This window comes from Desmodus rotundus, chromosome 12 (genome assembly GCF_022682495.2).
Source record: "Desmodus rotundus isolate HL8 chromosome 12, HLdesRot8A.1, whole genome shotgun sequence".
Taxonomy (NCBI): domain Eukaryota; kingdom Metazoa; phylum Chordata; class Mammalia; order Chiroptera; family Phyllostomidae; genus Desmodus; species Desmodus rotundus.
In genome coordinates this window covers 37,772,289-37,787,634 of record NC_071398.1, presented here as the reverse complement: position 1 = coordinate 37,787,634, position 15,346 = coordinate 37,772,289, and the positions used below count along the sequence as shown (strand labels likewise).

Below are 15,346 nucleotides of genomic sequence, written 5' to 3'. Positions count from 1 at the left end.
ACGTGTGGGCAGCATGCTGGTGCAAAACCAGGCAGCAACCAGGGTGCTGCGAGGCACACCCGTGTTGCGGAGGAGGACAGCGAGGCTCGGCGAGGAGAGGTGGCAGCCCAAGGTTCCACGGTGCGTATCAAGAATCAGGATTCCACGGCAGGTGTGACCCGGGGCCCAAGTCCACTTGCTTAACCACGTTCATTCTCTCCTTTGTTCACCACTAAGCAATTCTTTATTATACACTCAGTTGCCAAGCACTGTTTTAGGCACTGGGAACACAGCAGCAAGTAAGACAGTTCCTCTTTCTTGGAACTGATACTCTAGTGGAGGAGATAAGCAATACCTAAGTAAACAAAAACATATATAACAAGTGGGAGAGGGGCCAGAGAGTACAGTTAGGGAGGTCTGGGGGTGGCATGTGAGCAAGACCAGAGGGATTGAGGGAGCCATGTGGGGACCTGGGGGAGCGAGGGGAGTGGTGACTGCAAGGGGCCAAGCAGTGGAGCCCGCCTGGTGCATTCCAGATGTGTCGGGAAGCCACATGGCAGGGAGAGAGGGCGGGAGAGGAGAGTGGTGCAGTTGAGGTCAAAGAGACCTACACTAATGCAGAGCAGCAGCTCCAGAGCACATGCATGCACCATGCCCTTTACTGCGTGGTCACTGAGCCCTGACCACAGCCCTCCAAGGGAGGCACAGTGCCCATCATGGTACGGAGGAGGAAGCAGGAGAGGTATGGGAAAAGATGCCGGGGTGGCCCAGATGGCCAAAGGCAGAGCCGGGGCAGAAGTCTAGCTCTGTCCCTAAGCCTTAACCATAGGCCAGCCTGAAGGGGGTAGGGGTTCGGGACAATTCTCAGCTGGGACCCTCTGGTCCCAGCAAAGCAGGAGCCCAAAGCTGTGCATTTATGACAGCGGTTCACAGGAAGCGGGGGCTAACACTGGGCCCTCTGTTCCCAGAAGTTCCCGAACCTCAGTCCTTCAGGTCCCCACCTCCCACTCTGCTATATCTGGGTACCCACCCTACTAGGAGCAAATGAAGATTTTTTTTCAATCTCTTCACTTTTTATAAAACTTAATTAAATTTATTTTCAAAAGCACTCAGGCACTACTGTTCATAAATACCACCACTTAGGAAAGAAACACAACCTGAACTGAACCAAGCTTCTAGAGCTATGTCCCAATTTACAGGGAGCACATGGGACAGAGGAACATGTCAGACGACACCATAAAGCAGCATCAACCACATCTAGACAAAAGGACGGGATCTGTGATGGATAAACCACCAAATAGCAAGCGCACAGAAGAACTGAAGGAGGAAATCTTAGGGATTACAGAAGACATAGGGGGCAACCAACCACATTCAAAAGCATAGACCTTGCCTGTACTCCAACCCAAAGAGACAAATTGAAAAAAGGATGCTAGACAGTTGGGGAAACATGAGGATATGAAGGAATTATTTTGTTTGTTTATTCCTGTGACAATAGTATTGTGGCTATTTTTTAAAGATTCCTTATCTCTTATAGGAGGAAAATCTGAAATGTAAATAACTAAAGTATATGATATTTGAGAATTGCTTCAAAATGATCAGGAAGGTAGGGGTGAGGTGCAGATGAAAAACCCCGATTGTGCCCTGGCTGGTGTGGCCCAGTGGATTGAGTGCCAGCCTGCAAACTGAAAGGTCGCTGGTTCGATTCCCAGTCAAGGCATGAGCCTGGGTTGCGGGCCAGGTCCCCAGTTGGGGGCATGCAAGAGGTAACCGATCGATGTATCTCTCACACATAGATGTTACTTTCCCTCTTTCTCCCACCCGTCCCTTCTCTCTAAAAATAAATTTAAAAATCTTAAAAAAAAAAAAGAAAGAAAAACTCTGGTCATGACTGGTTATTACTGAAGGTGGTACTGAGATGTGGCAAAACCACCAGAATATATATGAACATTTCCTTAACACAAAGGTTTTAAACATTTTACAAAAGCAAATGTGACCGAGTCATAACAGCAAAGAAGTATGAATCACTCACCCTGTGGATCCCAACTATTAAATCCAAACCTGGCTCCGGCCTCTAATGACTGTAACAGTGATCGAGGCAAGTATCCATAATGACATGATGACGGCAGCCCTCCACTGAGCGTCACACACGTACACTGACTCAATCCGCCCAGCTACCCTGGGAGGCAGCAAGAATCCTACTCCTGCTCCAGATGTGGGAACCAACGCAGAGACACCTGGGGCTCAGGGCCTGACCCAAGGTCACAGAGGAAGCTCTCCTGGAGCTGGGAGAGGCCGGAAGAGAAGCTGGAGGCCCCAGCCCTTGCCCAGGCGTGGGAGCACTGGGCTCTCATTCCCATCAACTAATAAAGGCTCCTGCAATGCAATGATCACATCTTAGCATAAACTTTTGCTGAAATTAAACCAGCAGCCACTCCACAGAAGCCTGAAATGGTAATAGCAACAGATGACACAGATTTGGGGCCCATAAGGATCACAGAATCTGTCAGGGTTCACTGGCCTCCTGGAAAGGTTGCACAGCCAGCCCCAGTACCCTCAATCTTAGTGGGAGGGGTGCCCTCCCCTGACTCCCCCCACTCCAGGTGCAGCGAAGGAGGCTGGCGCAAAATGACATCAGCATCCTTCCCATCCTTGTCCTGGGCCTGCAGAAACCATCTCCCTTCTGTGGCCTCAGCAGGAACCTGGCTCTAAACAGGGAACCTGGAAAAGTTTCGGCGGGGGGGGGGGCGGGGGGGAATGGTGAGGGAAACGGAAATTGAGGTGAGGGTGGAAAAGAGGGACAGAGATAGGGCGAAAGAGAGAAGGGGGGCGGCGAGACAGAGAGATGCAGCCCAGATGGGGGCATGGTGGGGGGACAGGACAGTGACAGAGGCTGCACTGCCAAGGACAAAAAGGCCTCAGCTGCCTCATCCATAACATGGGAGTAATGTCCTATCTTCCTACAGTGAGGCTGTGGGGTGACAGGACTTAATCACGCCACATCAGAAGCCTAGAAAACTGTCCCAAACATCACAAAAGCGCGTATATATATGATGTCATTTCTCTAGGTCAGTGGTTCTCATCCCAGCGGCTGTGATCCCAGCTCAGAGTCACACTGGAGTCCCCCAGAAAGCTTTAAGAAAAAAACCCAATGCCCAGGCCCCACAGCCAGAGATTCGGATTCAAACAGTCTGAGCTTGAGCCCCTATACAGAGGCCCCACCAGGTGACTCTAATGTGTAGCCAAGGGTGAGCATGGGATTGGGATTGGGGGGATTGGGGGCTGGACACATTGTCCCAGCCCTGAGCCCCTGGAGGGGGTGGGTGTAAAGTGAGACAGACTGATGAGGCAGGCAGGGGAGGGAAAAAGAGGGGGAGGGAGGGACAGGGTCAGTGCCCAGGAGGCCCGTCTGGCCCTCCCCCACCTTAGGCCACCAGGAGTATGGGGCCTGCTAAAGAATGCAAGGAATGAAGCCAGGCCTGGCACAGCCATCTCCGGGTCCCCTCCCCCTTCAATCAACTCCCAGAAGCCCATCCTCAGTCCAGTCTAGTCCAGTCCAGCCAACTGCCACCCCTGAGAAGGCCTCAGCCATTGCCCGGTCCTCCCGGCCTGCACACTCACTCCCAGCCCTCATGCGGGGGCACCAGTCCTGAACCACCTCTCCTCTTGGGCCCCCCCCGCCAACTCAAATGCTGGACCACAGGCCCTATCGTGGCACCCCCTTCACAACACATTTTTCAGTGGTGGAATGAGCAACCCTGGCAACAGGCAAGGGGAGGGCAGAGCTTATCACCTTCTCTGGACCTGCTCTGGCCGGTGGGGCAGCTTGAGATGGCTTCCCAGAGCTAAGTGACCTTCAGGCCAAGACCCAAAGGATAAGTGAAGTGAATGTGCTAAACAAAGGCCAGCCAGACGTCAGTGTGGCCAGCAAGGAAGGAGAAGGAGGCAGGCCTTGTGGACCAGAGCAGGGGCTGGGTCCTGGCCTCCTCTCGGGCAGCAGGAGCTATGGAAGGGTTCTAGGCAGGAAGGGACCCACTCTAACCTCCACGGCACCTGCTGCCCTCCCCTCTCTTCCCACAGGCATGAAGAGGCACAGCTGGCCCACTGCAGGGTGCTGGGCTATTCCCAGTCCTGCCTGGCTCCTTCTGGCCACACTATGAGGAGACCCCACCAGAGCTGCTTCCCGCATCCCTGATTCTGTTCCCAGATAATTAAACTGTAAGCTGATTAGTCAAGAAAAACCTTTAATTAGCCCTTGAAATCATTCAGGAAAATTACAACCTCCTCTGCGGGCACTGTGCCTGCCCTCTGCCAGGGCCCAGGGTGGTGCCACAGAGGAAGCAGAGGATGGGGGAGGTGGGCCCTGTGCTGCTGTGAGAGCCTCACCCAGCAAGGCCCAACCGAGAGAGGAAGGTGCCTCGTGAGGGAGGAGGGCACAGGCTCCCCCTGCCACGTCATGAAGTACCTGGGAATAAATCCAACAAAAGGTGGGCAAGGACTATGATGAAAAACTATGGCAGTTTTCTGAGACACATCAGAAAAGACATAAATAAGTGGAGAGAGAGAGACCACGTTCAAGGTCATGGCTGTGTATGTGACAGATGCTTGTCTCATATTTAAACGAAATTACAAAAAGCCCAGCATGGCCAAGACAAGTGGTAGGGCCTGTTCTCCAATGATCAAGACTTACTACAACAATAGAAATTGGGACAGTGAGATATTGCTGTGGGAACAGGAAAGCAGAGCAGGAGGGAAGAGAGCCCCAGAACAGGCCCACTTACAGAGAGACATGGTTTACGATCAGGCAATGGAGAAGAGTGGTTCATGTTTAGTAAACAGAGACCCAGGTGGGAAATATGAAACTGGATGCCCACCTCACACACGCACACACACCCCAATTCCAGAACAAACAGACTAAATGTGAAAAGCAGAACCATAAAACTATAAAGGAAATGAGTGACAAATTTGACTACACTTATATTCATCAAAAGACAATTTTTAAAAAGTAAAAAGGCAAGCCTCAGCCTGGGAGAAAAGAGTGCAACATTTTAGCAACAAAGGCTCTTTTACAGAATCTAGGATTAACTCAAAGATAAGAAATAAACAGGCAGACTGCCCAAGAAACACAGGCACAGGACGTGAAGGGGCACCCCACAGCTCCAGATGCTGCAGGAACCTGTGGAGGGAGAGCCGCTCCACCTGACCAGCCACCAGGGAAATGCAAATCAGCACCAGGAGGAGAGGCCACCCTATCTGCTCAGGACTGGCCAGCAGGATGGACCACAGGTCCCATGGTTGGAGCTGCCTTCTGAGATTCCAGGAAGGACTGGGCAGCAGTGTGGGAGCACTATGTGGACCACTGAGTGGGGCACACACAAACCCTCAATTAGTTTTCCCTGTTAATCAATTAGCCTAATGAATAAGGTCTCCCAAGGCCCAAGATTATTTCAGGCCTTTTCCTGCCTCCAGGCAGGGGTGCCTCAGAAGGCTAAGGGTTCAAGAGACAGGCTCCAAAATGGGTGGCAACTGGGTCTGTGCATCCACCACTGTGTCCCTGGAGGCCACTAAGGGCCAGGCACTCCAGAGTATTTGTGGGAAGAAAAAGGAAACAATCGCATTCACATTAACATGCCAGGCACTGGGGAAGTGTGTTAGGAGCAGAACTTCAGAGATGCCCCAGGACACCCAGAGTAACCTCAGTCTTAGAGAGAATGAAACTGGGACATGGAGAGGCCCGAGTGGCTGTCAAGATTCGAACCCAGACCACCTTGAGACCTGACACTGATGCCAGTCTTCCATCTGTTTCTCCAGTGCCCCTGCACTCTCCTGCCTGGAGCCCCACACAGGCAGCTCCCTCAGCCTCCTCTCTAAGCGAACTGTGAGTGCCACTTCCTCCTCAGGAAGCCTGCCTTGTACTCCTCACCTAGGGAGGACCCCCAATCCTACATTCCAGCAATGACACTCCCTGCTTATTACAGCTCATTCACTCACTCACTCATTCATAGTCAGTCTGCCAGCACCCGCTACTACACATCATGCTCTGAGGATACAGCAAAGGGACACAGTAAGCTAAGTTAGGAAGCTACGTTATGGGCAGTGGGGCCAATACACCAACAGAACCACAAATCATAATGTAATGTAAGTAGCAACGAGGAGTGCTACAAAGAAAATCAAGCAGGGGAAGGTGGTGGAGGGGTGGGGGAGAGGGACAGGTCACAGAGAGAGCAGCAAGAACAAAGGCCCTGAGATAGGACCCAGCCTGGAATGCCCCCGGAACCGTAAGGCAACAGTGAGCAGAAAAGCCGGCGGACCAGAATCTTGTGGGGACTTGCAGGCTTTTTGTGAGAGATGAAGCCATGGAAGGGTCCCAACAGGAAAGGGTCATGATCTGACCCAGGCTAGGCTCCCTCTGGGTTCTGTGGGGACAGACAGTGGGAGCAGTGGAGAAGGGAAAAGTGAAGATACTGGTCAGAGATGAGGGTGGCTTGAATTGGGGGCAACAATGAAAAAGCGTGAAAGGTACCAAGTTCCAGTCTGAAGGTAGAGCAACCGGCTTCCCTGATCCAGTGGATGTAGAGGGAGAGGACAAGGGGAGCCAGGACAGTACCAGATTCTTAGCCCTGTCCAGAGAGCAGATGGGGCGCCTGCTACCCAGACAGGGTCACTGGGGGAGGGGGTGGTTCACCTGTCTCTGTGACGCTCTTTTGTCAAGGTCGGCGTCCCATGCCGGACCAAGCTCAGTACGAGAGCCTGTTCTGTTCGATTCTGGGCCCCAGGGTCCCAGCTCAGGACTTATCGAGGAGTGAGCACTTGACCCCTATTGGTAGGGTGGCTAAGGGTGGGCAGGAAAAAATAACATAAGGGAACTCATCTTCGTGATAACAAGCACACGTTACTTCTGCATAAGAACACAATATAAAATGTTTCAAAGTCAATTAAAGAATCTGGCAAACCAAATGTTGGTGAGGATGTGGGCGCAGCTGCTGGGCGTATACACAGACACAAGCACCCTGGAAAGATGCAGGGCGGCATTCACTAAAGGTGACAATACCCTACCCTCAGACCTAAGCAATGCACCCCGCACACATTCCCTGGAGAAACACGTGCACACATGCACTAGTAGGTGCATTCAAAGAGGACGTTCACACTGGTGCAGCAGGAGACAGGGAACTAAGTTATGGTTCATTCACATCATAGAAAATCACACAGTAAGGTGGCAACCATGTGGACAGAGGGTGAGAGAAGGCAGACACAAGCAAGGACATGCAAAGGATCCCATTAATGTGAAGTTCAAAAGCAGTCAAGACAACACCCTAAACCTCAGGGATGCACACCTGGTAAAAGCTACCCAGAGAAGCAGAGACAGGGTGACCCCCCAGATCAGGGGAGTGAGCACTGCTGGGGTTGGGATCCAGAGGGTGATGGGGAGTTCCAGGATGCTGAGCTGTCTGCCTTCAGCCTGGCATGGGGCAGTGTTTGCTCCCCTTACCATCCAGCACCCTGACGTGCACTTTGCCACTTTTCTGTGTATGTACACATGGCATTTCAGAGTCAAATAACCTGGGGCTGTGGGAGTGTGGGGGAAGCAGGAATGGGGCTGTGGAGGCCCCTGTGGAGGCAGCAGAGGAGGGGTCCCTAGGGAGAGAGGGGGCCGAACTCCCTGGGGGGATCCTCACCTGGGGGCTGATACACAAAGAGCCCTGCCCTCCTCCTGCAGTGTCCTACTTTCTCCCAGTGCCCAGCACTGACTGAGGAGGGAAAGGCAGAGGGAGAGAAGGAGGGTAGGGAGGAGACCCAGGACAGCAGGCCACTTCCCTGGTGTGGGAGTGGCTGAAACCAGACTGGGGAAGCCAGCCGAAACCACAGCACAATGCCGCTTTATCAGGAGTTTCCAAGCCGCTTTATCAGGAGTTTCCAAGCCGGGGCACCTGGGGAGGAAGCAGGGAGGGCCAAAGAGAAAGGCATGTGGGGACTCTACCAGGTCACCCCACCTGTCAAGGTGTTCGTCTTCAAAGCTCTGCTGTAGCCTGCCTGGACTGAAGACACAATAGAGGCAATGGGGAGGGAGAGCTTCCTAATCCCTCAGGCTTAGCTAAGCAGAGCAGAGGTGGTGTGCCATAATGGCTGGAACCAGAGTGGGCAGCCACCAACCTGCGGCCAAATCCCAGCCCCACTGGCTCTGTGACCCCAGGCAAGTCGCCCAGGTTCTCAATTTCTTCCCCTATAAAAGGGGAATAGTAACACCTACAACTTGGGGGTGCTGGGAAGATTCAATAAGTTAATTTACCAAAAGCACTCAGAACACCTTCTGTGAATACTAACAACACAGAGTAATATAGACACTAATGCTAGCAGGTAACTGTCTTTGAGCGCTTGCTGTGAATTCTGCCTAACAATTATGCATTTATAACATCAAGACATCCCTATGAAGAGGTACCATTAGCATCCCATTTTACAGATGAGGACACTGAGGCATAGAGAGGTGAAGTGACTTGTCTGGGACCACACAGCCAGTAGTGGCAAAGCTGGCTCCGGAGTCCACGTTCTCCACTGTGTCAGAGAGGTTAAGAGCTCCAAATTGGAGCCAGGTAAGCCTGGGTTTGAGTCCTGGATCTGTCAGTCACTTGCTGTGGGGTTTCCAGCTTATGCCTCAGTTTCCACTTCTTAGGGAACGTAAAAATGTCATGAGTAGACAGCTCCCAGAAAAGGAAGCCCAGACGGCTTTCAATAAACGCAAAGATGCTCCACTGTACTCATAGTAAAATCAGAGCTACAAAGGCATTTGGTGCCTACCTGAGAGGCAAAGTCTAAAGCATCAGGTAACACCCTGCCCACACAGCCAGCCTGTGAGAAACCATGGTGCCATCAGCCCTTGGTGGTGGGCACTTGTGCTCGGGCAGGCTGGGACACCACCAGTGAGCTCTGGGAGCACACATCTTGGACCCCCAGCCCAACCCCAGAGGCGAATCCTCAGCTGCACTCACAGGCACGTGCAGTCCAGTTCAGGGGAGGGAAAGCCCGGAAGGCCCTGAATGGCCATCTGCGGGGACATGTGCGTGCCACAGAACGTGACACAGCCACAGCAAGCACGAGGAAGCACTCTGCCTTGACACAGAACTTAAGAGTGAAAAGTGCAAGGGGGCAGGACAGAATACAAACATGGGAAGTCAGCGCTACTGAAGGAAAAACAAAGAGGGGAGAACATGTGCAGGAGCAAACATCACAAGAAAGAGAACAAGGGCTGGCCTTTGGGAAGGGGACCGCCAGCCAGAGTAGGCAAGAGATGTCCTTGTCACTGTATACCTTTCTGTGCTGTGCTCAGTGTTTCACTGATTATTTAGAATAGGTAATACATGCATATGGAGCAAAAATGTGCCTTCTTAAAATTAAAATGCAGGAAAAGAGAAATGAGGCTAATAATACCTCCTCCTCAGGCTCTGCGGGTGGTGCCACTGTGGTGACGACCATAAAGCACACACCCAGCACCCAGGAAGCAGGAAGCTGGGTTAGTGCAGTGTCACTAGAGGCTGGGAGCAGGTGAGGAGGAGGCTGCAGTCCAGAGGAGGACACTTTTCACCAGCTTACTGCGTGCCAGACAATGTGCTAGCACTTCACAGCCTGATCTCCTCCAATCCTCCCAACAGGTTATAAACATTCCTTCCTTGGGAGTCCTCAGATGGGGAAAGGGGGGTCAGGCCGGGGCCCATGTGGTCCTGGCAGGGAAGTTGCCATTGCCCCTGAGGATGGCAGCAGAGCACCTTGCACCCTAGGGAAGGTCAGGGCAGGGCCAGAGGGGGCCCCATGAAACTGGCTGCAGTGAGGGGTGGCTTCTGTCGCATGTGCTACCGTTGGCTCCCCTGGGACTTAGGAAAGCTCCCTTTCTGACCCTCCTAGCCCCCGCCGCCAACCCTTCCTGTGAGCCAAGGCAGCTGGCAGACAATAAGTCACAGCCCCCGGATGGGTGGCTGGGGCGGGAAGGGTCCCATTTCCCTAACTGTGCCTTGGAAGGAGACTGCTTCCTGCTGGCTGCATCTGTGGCCACCCGGCTGGGCTGATGGGAGAAACAGCTGCTGGGGACACCCCAAGCGGCGTCTGGCCAGGAAGTCTGGTTCACTGTGAGCCAGCAGGACAAGGAGATGTGAGACAACAGACAAAAAAGGGCTTTGGGGACCCCTGAGGGAGGTAGGGACCCAGTGTCCAGAAACTACACAGGTTGAACAGGCCCCAAGAAGCTTCCATCTAAAGAGCAGCCTGGGTAAGAAACAACTGAACAGGAAGTGACCTTATCTTATCAAAACCACTTCCAAATCACTGGTGGTAACTGTAATAAGCAGTGGCTCTGGAGCCTGAACGTGTGAAGTTCAAGTCCTGCTTCTGCCACTTGCCTGCTGTGTGATTTTAAACAAGTCACAGACCTCTCTGGGTCTCTGTTTCCTCGTCTCTAAAATGGGGATAATAACTGAAAATCAAAGGAGTTACTGTGGGCAAAGTACTCATACTCTTGGCCAGCACACAGGACCCTCCTCCACCACTGCCACCCTCATCCTACCCACCCTCTCCTGTTGAACTATTGCAGTGGCCTCCCCTCAGATCTCCCTGCCACTGCCCCCCCATGATCTGCCCCCACAGGGCAGCCTGAGCAGCTTTGTAACAGGAAACCAGACACCACGTAAAGCCCTCCAATGACTCCCCCTCCCACACACAGAGAAATCCACTCTTCCCTCAGCCTGCAAGCCCCTGTTCCACCTGCCACATCCTCCCCACCTCCCTGACCTCGCTGCTTGTTCTGTCATGCTGGCCTCCTTGATGGTACTTAACCATACCAAACTAATTTGGACCTCAGGGCCTATGCACTTCCAGTACTCACTACCCATCCTATTCTTTCCATCTTCTTCCTAGGCCTGGCTCACTCTCACTGATCAGATGTCTCCTCCAGAAAGTCCTCAGTGACTCCCCAGGCTGGCTGGGTCAGGCACCTCCTCGGGATTCCTACAGTCCCTGTGCCTGCCATAGCCAAGCCCTGACCACTCTAGGCTGTCACTGTCTGAGGACAAGTCTGTCCCCCTCACTATAGTATAGTACAATGGGTCCGGGAAGGAGGGACAGGACCAGCGGCTCCACTGGTCACTCCTGAGACCAATGGTGAGACACGCAAGAGTTTAACATGGCCTTGCCCTTCCCTTTCCAAGCTTCACCTCCTGCTTCACTGCCTCCTTCCTGAGGAGGTTCAAGTCACTATAATTTCCTTCCCTAACTATCAGCCCTGGGAGAAGCCCCCCAAGGGGGCCTGAGTCAAAGTTGTAGCCACTGTCCTGGATGCCCTAGAAGGCAAAGGTCAAAGCCCTCTGGGGCTCAGTGGTGCATGCCAGACCCCAGCTAAGTCGGTCCCATGAACCATCTCCCCAGCTGTCCCCACCAGCCTGCAAGGTCATAAAACCTACCTTCTCATGGCTGAGTAAATCATTTCAGCAAGGGCCACAGACTTGCCCAAAGCAGGACGCAGAGCGAAGGCAACCCTCAAGTCCAATCGGGAAGCCCACTGGTACAAGCACTTAGGAAAGCTATTTGGAAGGTCCAGTGGGACATCTGCCCAAGAGAGACTCCAGCCATGCTGCACAAGGAAACACCTTCTAGAAGGTTCACTGCAGAGCTGTTTGTTACAGTCCCAATGGGAAACCACCTAAATGGCCACCAAAAGGTGAATGGAACTCCTATGTGGCAAAATCACCAAAAGAAACACTTGGCAGCAAGGAAACGAATGGCTTGCCCTAGACCTACACATCCACAGAGAGACATACGGTAACCCTCACGCTGAGCAGAAGCAGCCGAGTGTTTATCCTGATCCCACTTACATAGTCTGTAAACTGTAGAATAGTAGTGGCTAACCCTGACGGGCCACGAAAACCCCATGCTGTTGCTGGCCCCACCCCAGGCCAAGAACCCATGTCAGAATCTCTACGGTGGGCCTGGACAACAGCGGTTTTGAAAGCTCTCTAGGTGACTGTGATATGCAGCAATGTGCAGCCGGAGGTGAAGCTCTAGCATTTGTGAATACGGTCAAGGACAGCAAAAGTGTGGAAGTCTGCAGAGAAATGCTGCGCACCAAACTCCAGTTCAGAAGCTGCCCCTGGCAGGGAGGACCCGAGAGGGTGGCGGGACGGGCAAAGCAATGGAACCTTTAACTGTATCCACTACATGTTCTGTCCCGGGCCGATGGCGGAGATGCAGGTATTTTGGTGTACTGGAAACTCTACTTTTTTCAATAGTCTAAAATGTATCATACGGAACAAAACTGTCACATAAGAAACTTCTTGACGACCCTGGTCAGGTGGCTCAGTTGGTTGGGAGTGTCATCCCATATACCAAAAGGTTGCAGGTTCGATCCCCAGTCAGGGCACATACCCAGGTTTCTCAGGGGTAGGGTCGGGGAAGTGGGCAACCAGTCAATGTTTCTTTCACATCAATGTTTCTCTCACTCTTTCTTCTTTCCTCTCTCTCTAAAATCAATAATAATATATTGTCAGGCAAGGATTAAAAGAAAATAAAAATTTTTAAAAAGAAATCTCTCGCATAAGGTCCCACGCTGGTAAGTGGCAGGGCAGGGACCAGAACCATGCTAAGCCCCACCACTCCTTCCCTTTGCTGAGTCCTGAGATGCTGAGTGAGGCTGTACCACAAAGGCCCGAGACTGTGCTGGCCTCACAAGGTTACCTGGAGGGTCCACCCACTCAGGGATTCTGCCAGAGCCTGGGGTGGGGTAGCTTCCAGAGAAAGCCAGGAAGCAGGTGGAGAGAGGACCCTTCACCATCTCTGAGGCCCTCCCTAGGCAGCAGCAGCAGCAAGACTAGTGCATACACAGCACCTACTGTGCGCCAGGCCTTGGGCCAAACACTGTACACTGTGCATCCTCACAGCAATTCTGTGAGGTAGTCACTATCACGCCCATTTTGCAGAAGAGGAAACTGAGGTTCAGAACAGTTAAGCAACCTGCCCGCAGTCCCACAACCTGTGAGTGATGGGTCAGAACCACTCCCCAGTACTGCTTCACAGCTCCACAGACACGGGAAGCTATTTGTCTGCCCCTACTCCATGCCCCTCCAAGGCCAGGCACCCTGGTGGTCTCACACAGGCTACATGTGACCTAGAAGCCACCAACTATGTACCCAACCCCTGACCTCCCCTCACAAACAGGATTTTTCCTTCTGCCTGGCTTGCTGATTCCCATCCCTCCTACTCGTCCTTCAGAACTTATCCAGGGGGTTTGCCCAGGGCCACAGTCTCCAGCCCAGGTTGGGGCCAGGTCTGGGCCCTCTCCTGGCTCCCTGAACACATCCTCAGATTGTGTTCACCGCTGATGGAGATGTAGCCATGTATCACCAGCTGGGGGTCTGGGTTTAGTCTGCCCCCACCAAGGGACACTTGAGAGCCCTTGGAGGCCAGGGACTCCATGTGACTTGTCCACTGCTGCAGTCCCAGCGCCCAGCACAGTGCCAAACATTCAACCCCCACCAACTGGGCATCCTCTGCCAGGCAGCACTTCAGGTGGGGATTCAGGGAAGGAGCAACATGGGCAACTCCCGCCCAATAAGGAGCTCACATTCTAGTGGGAGGGAATGACAACCAACAAGGTAAGAAGAGGGTGAGGGCTGGGAAGAAAGCAACTGTGAAAGAAAGAGCGTCAGGGGAGGGAGAGCTGGGTGGTCCTGGTAGGGCTGTGAGTGACAAATGAGTGAGAGGGGCAGGGTGGGGAAAGGAATCAAGGCACAGGGAACAGGAAGGTCAAAGACCTGGTGGGAGGGGTGAGCCTACACAGTTGAACAGCAAAGAGGCCAGGGTGGCTGGACCAAGGCAAGGGGAGAGCAATAGGAAATGAGGTAGGGGGAGGACTAAGGACCTGATGAGAGCTTGGGGTTTTAAGTATAGAGAACACCAGCTTTGTACAGGGTACCACCCAAGGACATCTTCCCCCGCCAGAGGTCCACAGACACACTTGAACTCTGGGCCACCCACAAACACCCCATCCCATAGGCCCAGGGGAACCTCTCCTCCCAGATCACACCCTTCCACGGAGGCCAAACAGACAATCCCTTTCTGCTCAGGGAGTGGCCCAGCCTTGCCCAGTCCCCTGCTTCCAGAAACAGACCTTCGGCAGTCTACAGTGCAGTGAGCAGGGGTAGGAGCTCTGGAATTCAGCCCCAGCCTGGAACCTGTCTCTGAGCCTCACTTTTTCTGTCTGCAAAGTGTATCTGGAGCACGCTCCACAAGACTGGGGCATAGTGAGTCCAGGCACGCGTGGCACTGTGAACGGCGTTCGGCCTCATTAAATATTAACCAATACTATGATTATTGAAGAGGCAGTAGACCGTAGAACTCAGGGCCCAGAACTCCAGAGTTCAAATCCCAGTGCACAGCTTCCTCATCAGGTAACCCTAGGCAAGTCACTTATTCTCTCAGTAATGGCACCAACCCCATAAGGTTGTAGTCAGGATTCAACACGTGAAGCATTTGGAACGTGGCCTGACACATAGTGCTTTATGAGTGCGGCTATTTTCAATATTTGTGGGAGGGGCTCCCCTCTCCCGCACCAGGAAGCACCTTCGACCTCTCTCTTGGACGTCTCGTCCCTCCTCCCCAGCAACGTGTCCCGCTTGGGTTTTAACTTTTCACCCTTGGGAACAGGATCTGTCCTGCAGTCAGTCTGACCTCTGTCCCCTTTGGCCACTCCTCACCTTTGATCTCATAAAAGATGCCCCCCAATCTGTATCTCATTCATCTGCTCCGCTGGCTGCTGCCTTTATCTTCCAACCCGCCGCCCTCATCGTTGTGACCTCTGACCACTTGAGGAGCACCCTCTCCTCAAATTATTTTGACCCCCCCTTTTTGACACTCGCCCCAACCTCTTCTAACGCGCCCCCACTTCAAATTTTCGAACATTGCGCTCCCATAGGCCACGCCCCCTTTGTTGGTTTGACCTTTGACCTCCACACCATTCTCACCCTCGGGGTCGACCCAGGACCCCCGCCCCGACGCGACCCTTCCCACCATGGGTGAACTTTGACCCCAGCGGCCCCGCCCCCTATGTGTGTTAACCCTCTCCCACAGCCATTACCCAGCCCACTCTAACCCCCTAGGTAGACCGCTTATCCTACCAGCTCGGTGCCGCAGTCACTCGCGGCCTAGCTGCTCGGACCGGAATCCCGCGTCCTCGCGCCCCCCTCAGCTCTCCTGCGCCGCCGCCACCGCGGCCACTGCCGCCGCCATGTTGAATTCCCAACGAACATCCGGGGCTTCCCCCCCCCCCCCATCACCGCCCACCAGTCCCCATAGCAACGGGGCTGACCAGGTTGGGGGCAGGGCCCGCTCGGGCAGG

General features: G+C 53.4%; 1 protein-coding gene across 3 annotated transcripts in view; it reads right to left on the bottom strand.

The window, feature by feature from the left end:
* Positions 1 to 15,271, bottom strand: part of PAK4 (p21 (RAC1) activated kinase 4) — a 45,149-nt gene extending 29,878 nt beyond the window's left edge. For all 3 annotated transcript variants that reach the window (XM_053915336.1, XM_053915341.1, XM_053915340.1), the window contains exon 1: positions 15,126 to 15,271. The gene's annotated coding sequence lies outside the window, so the exon portion shown is untranslated. The remainder of the gene's footprint in view (positions 1 to 15,125) is intronic.
* Between the last annotated feature and the right edge of the window lie 75 nt (positions 15,272 to 15,346).